Genomic DNA, 8,627 nt, shown 5'->3' with positions numbered 1-8,627 from the left:
ACTTTAATGAAGTCCAATTTACCAATTAAAAAAATTACAACCAATATGGCACTGTATGCTAGCTAAAACTTAAATTAAAAACAATTATAGTGCCTGTTTGATCTTAGCCTGTTTGTGAAGATTCCCTCCCGTGTTTTCTTCCAGAAGGTTTATTGGTTTAGTTTTCACATTTAAGTCTATGACCTATCTTGAATTAATGTATATGGTGTGAGGAAGGGATCAGAGCTCATTTCCCCCCCCCTCATGAGTATGCATAGAAAAAAACACTGTGGCCCCCCACAGAATTGCATAGGCGTCTTCATTGTAAATCAAGTTACCATATATGCATCGATCTACCTTGAACAATTTTAAAGATACCAATTTCCAGGTCCTCGACTTCTCTAGGTCCTTCTTTCTAAAATGAATCTGTTTGCCTCTGCAGTCAAACATCAAGCCAGTTTTCCCTTCCCATCTCACTTAGCTTTCCAAGTACGGTTTTCTTTTCACTCAACCTCCCTCTGACCATGGTGCATTATCTAGACGTATGCCAACCACTGGGGACCCAAACAAAGGGCCAATTAGAGCATGTACACTCCTTAGGGAGAGACCCCTTCAAAAAAAGCACACTGAGCATCAGCTATAAATATTGATGAGGCAGGATCTTACTACATCGAAGGAACCAATTCTAGGTGACAAGGCTCTGTGCACTATTTAGCTTAGAAGTAGAATATGGAAGTGAGATGGTTGTCACAAGGCTATGTATTAACATATTTATTTGAATTGAAATATGTATCCAGATATTCTTTTGACAGAGAGTCTAATTGGGCTGACTGGTTTGGCAATGAATTCTGGTGTTGCTAATTAGCTTCTGTGGCAGATCTTTTCCATAAATTAAATAAACCAAATTTGCCACTCTGAGGTTCTGGAGAAAATATATATAACATGCAGGAAATGATATATTTGCAGCCATTAAAATTATGATTAGGGGGCCCTGGGTAGTGAAGTCGTTTGAGCATCAGGCTCTTGGTTTTGGCTCAAGTTGTGATCTCAGGGTCATGAGATCAAGACCCGAGTTGGGCTCTGCGCTCAGAACAGAGTCTGCTTGAGATTCTCTCTCCCTCTCCCTGCCCCTCTGCTTGTGCGCTCCATCTCTCTCTCTCTCTCTCTAATAAATAAATATTAAAAAAAACAAATAAAATTATGATTAAAAATGTAGACATCAACTTAAAAACATGAAAGGGGGTATGTTGTTTTCCAAAATCCTTTTAGGCGGCACACAAGCACGAAAGTCTTAAGAAACCTGATCTAGGGCAGTGGTTCTCAATTCTGGTTACAGTTGGAATTACTTGGGGAGTTTAAAAGAAGATGATATCTGGGCTTCACTCCAGGCCAATTAAATCAAAGGAGCTGGGAGTGAGTACTTTTTAAAAGCTCCTTAGGTGATTCAAAGGGCAGCCAGGCTGAGAACCACTTGCTTCACCTGCTTCCTCCTACACCCTGCTCTGTTCCACTCGACCTAAACCCTTCTCCCTTCCTCCCCGCCCAGCACCCAGGGCTGTCTCCCTGACCCACACCCATGTCTAGCTTCAAGCCTAGACATCGCCTCTTGGGCATTTACATGCCCTTCAAATACACACGTCCTAAACCAGGCTCGGCAACAATTTGGATTATGCATCAGTAAAAATGTGGGGGTGTGCACCTCAAAATATGTATATAAAAATAAACCATATGTATATGTAAATTTTATATATACATATAAATTCATATAAATTACATTTTTATATTTATAATTACATATACATATTTATATTTCTATATAAATGTATGTACAAATATATTTTATATACATATATGTGTATCATACATATATACATATTATATGTATATACATATCTATATATACACTCATATATATATTATATATACACATACATCAATGTTATATATGTATATATAAATGCTATATATATAACTATGTTAACATGTCATGTGCATCATTGCCTATAAAATAGAAAATATAGAAGTATGAGACGAAAAATGAGTATAAATACAAGCTCTAATATTTTCTCTCTGCATCCTATGGATGACCTCTGTGTTTTTTGCACATGCTGGTCTCTTTTCCTGGAATTCCCTTCCCTTGTCTTTTGCTATGAACTTGCACTTAGTCTTCAAGACCCAGTCTGCACACCTGAGATTCCACCACAGATGCTTCCTACCCCCGTGGTACCCCTGGGGGACTCTCTACCGGCCGCTGTCTTTACACCTGCTGTGCTATGTTGAGGCATTTGGAGGTCTCTGTCCCCTGGGGGCTCAGGAACATGTTGAGGACAGCACCTAGCATAGGACCTGGCTCCTGGTAGGTTTGCAATAAATGTTTCTTAGAGGATAAAGAGGTGGTCAAACTAACAAACAGTAGGGCACAGGGTGGGGGTGGGATGGGGGTAGTGGTGGGGAGGAGGTTCAGGAGGGTACACATTAGAAAGTGTTGAGCCTCCAGTGGCTGGTCTGGGGGAAGCCAGGGGTCCAGGTCAGCTGGGGTGGAGAAGGACACCGGCTTGGCCGTTCCACACTGCATACAGGCTGCGCTTCTGTGTCAGTGGCAAATGCCCAGAGACCCGGCTGTCCGAGGGCTCGGAGACTTTTTAAAATTGTCTGGAGAGCTGCACTTCCATTCGGGCTGCAGAGAAAACTCCAGCCGCCCTGCGTGGGGATGTAGGGGTTGGTCCCTGTGCAAGATCCCTCCCTTTGTTTCTGACTGTCTGGAATGCCAGTCCTGGCCAGGAACCCTGAGGCCACTGGGACTCCTCAAAGCATACTGCAGATTGGGACACTGGGGTGCTAGCAGGGGAGACCTTCCCCGGGCCTGAGGGTGATAAACAGGGCTTGGCCTGTCTCTGGTCGCTCTCACCTGTCCTGGTGGGGCTATCACTCAAGGGACTCCCCAGGGAGAGCCGCCATGGCAGCAATGGAAGAAAGAGCAGCGTGGGGGGTAAGCCAGGTCCAGCCTCCCCTTCCCTGGTCTGTGGGAGGAACCTGCAGAGGTAGCCCAGAACTCCCACCGGGGCTTGTCCACCTGCACACCTCGGGGGCAGAGGCACAGCCCTCCAGCCAGGAGCACGGCCATGCCAAGAGCTGCCTTTCGACTTCGGGCAGAACGCAGCTCTGCCCCACTGTCTGGCGATGTCTGCAGACATCTGTAGTCGTTGCAGCTACGAGTGGAGGGTGTTACTGGCTATTGGCATCCAGGAAGCTTGGACGCCACTAAACATCCTGCAAGGCATGGGACGACCTCCGCAACAGAGATTTTTCGGGCTCACAATGTCATCAGGGCCCAGGCTGAGAAACACCACCCCAAGCCCTCATCCCTCCACGTTCCCTTGGGTTATCCCACTGCCCGCCTGGCATGCCCTGCTCTGCCAAGTCAGCCTGTTAAACCCTCTCACAGCTGAGAACATGTCACCCCTTTTCCACAGCTGCCATCCTCTAGCTGTGTGACGTTAGGCAAGTGGTTTGAACTCTCTGAGTCAGAGTTTCCGCCTTGCTATAAATGAATGAATGAATGAATGAATGAATGAATGAATAAATAAATAAATAAATAAATAAATAAAGTCCCTCCAGCACGGTCAGCCACAGTGAGGAGGAGACACAGGGATGCCCAGGGAAGGCCTAGCTCTGTGCTTGGCTCCTGGGAGCTCTCAGTTGGCAGAGCTGCTGCCGTTATATTTTCTGCTTCCACCGTCCCCTGGACCCCTGCGAGTTGTCTGTGACTCCTCGGACTCCTGTACCCACAACATACTCTGCAATGACGTGGGCTGACCCCCGCGAACCGTGTGTCTGGACAAAGCAGGGGCCACATCTTCATGGCTCACTGGATTGTCCAGGGCCTGGCGTGGAGGGGTGGGAGCTCACTCGGTGTGTGCTGGCCCCTGGGCAGTAACAAACACAGAGAGCCCCGTGGGTTATGCAGAGTTCGGACTGTAATCAGGCCGAGGGTGTGCGTGGGATTCCCCTGAGCCTATGACTCTGTGGCTTCTGCTCCAGGCCATGGGGAGGCAAATTTTTCCTACCGACTCGTAGGCTTCCCATGATGGCCCCACAGGGCTTTTCTCCGCTCTTCTTATTTACAAATTTTCAAACCTATAGAAAAATTACAAGAATAGTACAATGTGGGTGCCTGGGCGGCTCAGTCGGTTAAGTGTCTGCCTTTGGCTCAGGTCATGATCCCAGGATGGGGTCCCACACATTGGGCTCCCTGCTCAGTGGGGAGCCTGCTTCTCCCTCTCTCTCTGCCCCTCCTCCCACTCGTGTTCTCTCTCTCTCTCACACACACAAAAATAAATAAAATCTTGAAAAAAAAAAGGATAGTACAATCCACATGCATATACCCTTCACTTGGACTCACCACCTTTGCTTTTTCTCTTTCTGTGCGCGTGCACACACACACACACACACACACACACACACACACACACAAGCATTTAGACAGGACATTCCACCTCTAAAGACTTCCCCGGGCAGCCTCTAAGAACAAGAACATTCTCCTAGACAACCACCATACAATGACCAGACTCACAAACCTTCACATTGATAAATCCCTTAGCTTGTGTATGGTCCTTTTTTAGGTTTCCCCAGTTGTTCCAAGAGCGGTTTGTTGTGTTGTTGTTGTTTTTTAATATAGCTTTTTGTTCTGATCCAGGAGCCAATCGTAAATCAGGTGAAGCGTTGCGTGTACTTGTCATGTCTTTCTAACCCAGCTCCCCTTCTTTGACATCTGAGATACCTACATTTTTTAAAAAAGACTCCAGGCCAGCTGTCTTGCAGACGGTCCCTCAGTTTGGGTGTGTCCGCTGCTTCCACCTGACTGAATTCAGGGCAAGTGTTTTTGGCAGGAAGAGCGCAGGTGGGATGCTCTGACCTTTTCAGAGCAGCCCACCAGGGGGAGTAAACAAGATGGCCGGTTTCCTACCATGGGTGACCTTATTTTTGATCCCACAAGTTGTCACAGGGGAGGGGACTTTGCGGAGAGGCCTGCATCCTCTCCCTGACCCACAGGCTGGCCGCACTGGAGAGCTCCCCATGGGTGTGGCTCTAAGGGAATGAAGGGGATGGTGCGTGGCTGGAACTGCTTCCCAGGGTCCCAAACCCTGCTCCCAGCCCTGTGGTTCTGGGGAGGGCAGGGGGCTCCCTCTCCAGGGCCCAACCTTCTGCAGACTTTTCAAGAGCACCAGAGGAGAATGTCATCACCCAGCATCATAGAAGTCACCCCTAATTACATTCATTACTCCACAATTTACAAGGGATTTTCCCATTCACTTCCAGTTGCAAATGAGAGCCACCGTTTCCTCCAGCAATTGCCATCCAGCCCTCCTAATCATCCTGAGAGGTGGGTACTACTCTGTTGCGCCATGGTGTGGATGGGAGGATGGGGTCACAAAGCGGTTAAGCGGCTTGCCCAAGTTCACCCAGCTAGGAGGTGGCCACACTGGCACTCAAGCCCTGGCCGCTTTAAACCTCTGGGCCAAGGCGCTAAGCATCAGGCTGCTGTTCTCCTTGGAGATCACAGCAGACTGGAGTGGTAAGCAGGGCATGTACCCATTTGCAAATGGAGGAAATAAGGCCCAGAGAAGTAGTGCATACCAGCAACGTGACGGCACTAGGACCAACCTCAAGAACTTGTGAGTCCTGGCCTAGTGCCCTTGCCACAGCCCTGGTTGTGGGAGCCAGGCCAAAGATGCCAAGGGTGCAGATGGCAGTGACTCCCCGCACAGCTCCCTCTGCATGGCCACCATGCCTGGAGCAGGGAGACCCTGCCACAAAGCAGGATGATCTGAATCACCCCTGGCCCAAACCACACCACCGCCGCCGCCCCCACCTCCAGCCTTGCCAGCCCCTGTCCCTGCCACACCCCGCCTCTCCAGCTGGGAAGGGAACCATCCCAACTCATCATCCCTACCTGTCATTCCCACTTGTGAAGTCACACACATTTTAGGAGGAAGTGGCTAGCTCCTCTGGCAAACCCCTTCCTGGCCCGATAGACCTGAGCAGCCAGTTTCTTCCACCCTGGTGTCAAAGGACAAGCCCAGAATTCCAGCCTGCTGGTGGACAGAGGAAGTACCACGTCAGGATGGGGAGGTGGCCTAGAATCATCTGGCTGGGGGGGGCGGTGCAGGTGAGACAAGAAAAGCCAGAGGGCAGAGAAGGAAAGGTCTACCTCCCACCTGCTCTGCAAATCCTAGATCAGTTCTCCTACTCCACGAAGCCCACCCTGATCACTGCAGTGCTCACCAAGCTCTCCCCAACTACGTGGTAGAGTTCTTGATTCTGCTTTAAACACCAGGGCAAGTCACTTGTGCCCCTTCCTGTATAGTACAAACTAGGGGGGCAATCTTTGTGAGGCTATTTGGGCCGAACACTGAGCTGCGTATGCAATAGGTACTCTGGACGCACTTTAATTACTGAATAAATTGGAAGAGTTCATTCATTCATTCAAAAAGTCATTAATGAGCAACTACCTTGAGTTAGGCTCTTTTCTAGGGGCCCTTGCCCTGGGGGCTGACATTCTGGTATAAGGAGATAGACCACAAAGGAGCAGATCACATGAAGCCAGAGCTGGGAAGAAAGATGGATGGATGAATGCTTAAAGTGGAGACTGGGAATAGGAAAAGTGGACAAAGGGTCCAGGCGAGAGAGCTCCCATTTTCCCGCCCCAGCTCCAGCCCTGCATCACACATCACGATGGGAGGATGGGAGGATAGACACTCTGCAGGGGGCCAGCCTCTTCGGAGGTAGGGCAGTCTGTTGGCCAGGCCTTACTTTGGTAGCTGCAGAGAAAATATTCTGGGAGGAGACATTTTTTTTCTAGGTTTCTGGGAGCAGTGGCCCTTTTTCCCCCAGAGGCACCAGAAATTAAGCTATTGACCATCGGGGGATGGGGAGGACTGGGAGTTCAGTCCACCATGAAGACCAACAGCAGCCAATGAAGGGAACAGCTGCCCTGGGGCATTCAGGAAAGTGCACCAGCATCCAAATGCTGCTGAGGGGGCCATGCCCCCAGGTCACGGGCGAGGTGGGACTGGAGCCAGCAGAAGAATCTTCTCTATTTTATTTTATTTATTTACTTGAGAGAGAGAGAGAGAGAACATGAGCAGGGGGAGGGGCAGAGGCAGAGGGAGAAGCAGGCTCCTCACTAAGCAGGGAGCGTGACGTGGGGCTCCATCCCAGGACCCCAGGATCATGACCTGAGCTGAAGACAGATGCTTAACCAACTGAGCCACCCAAGTGCTCCCAAATTTTCTTTCTTTCTCTATCTTCCTGCCTCCCTTTCTCCCTTCCTGCCTCCCTCCCTCCCTGCCTCCTTCCCTCTCTCCAAGCCCCCAGCCCCCCTTGCCCAATGTGACCTTCCCACTCCCAGCCCCCTCTCATCCACTTTCCATGTCCTTTTCCTGCATGGCACTTGTCAGCCTCGCACATATCATGTACTTTCCTATCGTGCTTGCTTTTGTCACCCCTCCCCAACAATTTCCATGGAGACAAGGATTTACCTCCCAGCACCTAGAACAGCACCTGGGACACAGTTGCTCAAATATTATTCTCCATTTCCTTCATCCTTCTTGCTCTGCATGCACGTGGTGCTGTGGGCAGGGGAGAGAGTTAGACATAAGACACATTCCTCTCTTAAAGGAGCTCGCGGCCCCCTGGGGAACAGATGACTCCAGAGGCCTCTGTGCTCCCACCAACTTCATCTCTAGACTTCAGTCCCAGTCCTTGCCTCCTGCCCTCCACTCTCTCTTGGCTGTGAGCTTAGATGTCTCTCTCTGCAACAGTGGGTACAGGTACCTGAAACCAAACCTTCCTTCTGCCATGCTCAGAGGGGGCAAGCAGCAAGGTGTAGTGAGATAGGACAGCCCTGAGTTTGAATCTCAACTCAGTTTCATCTGTAGGATGGAGCTCCATCATCCACTTTGCAAGGGTTCCATTGAGAATTAGGACATGTCTAAAAGGTTTGGCCACGGCAAGCACATAATAAACGGCCCCTCTTGCTGGTATCACTCCTGTGTGTCTGGCTGTGTCTTGAAGCCGGCTGCTTCTCCTGCTAAGGGAATGGTGCCCATGAGAGTGCCATGGGGCCACATTTGAGTTCCTAGTACCCTGATCAGGAGCTCAGCCTCAGGTGTTCTGCATGGCATTCCTGCCTTTTACAAATCTGGGTTTCAAACTGGCAGTGGTTTTCCATAATCCAGTATTAGCAGGGGTGCACAGGTGCCACACAGCTCGTGAGACACACGCTTTGTTTGGGGGACCTTTGGCAATGTGTACCAAAGCAATTCAGCCTCTGGGAACTCACTGAAACCCATACAAAGACCTATATACCTGGATGTTCATGACAGTGTTATTTATTACAACAAACCCAAAGCAATCTCATTGCCTAACACTAGGGGGCTAGCTAGCTAAAGCCTGGTATATCCTGCCATTAAAAACGGTGTAGAAGAACAAGAATATGGGAAGATAGTTACAAGGTAAGTGGATAAAGCAGCTGTAAATCAGTATTACAGTATGAATCTCTCCTTCCCTCTTTCTCTTTCTCATGTTAGTGTTGCCTCTAGGTGGAGGATTACAGGGGGTTTTCTGGTTTCCTCTTTGTGCATTCT

The sequence above is a fragment of the Ursus arctos genome, unplaced genomic scaffold, assembly GCF_023065955.2.
Source record: "Ursus arctos isolate Adak ecotype North America unplaced genomic scaffold, UrsArc2.0 scaffold_28, whole genome shotgun sequence".
NCBI lineage: Eukaryota > Metazoa > Chordata > Mammalia > Carnivora > Ursidae > Ursus > Ursus arctos.
Note: the sequence above shows the minus strand (reverse complement) of the source record.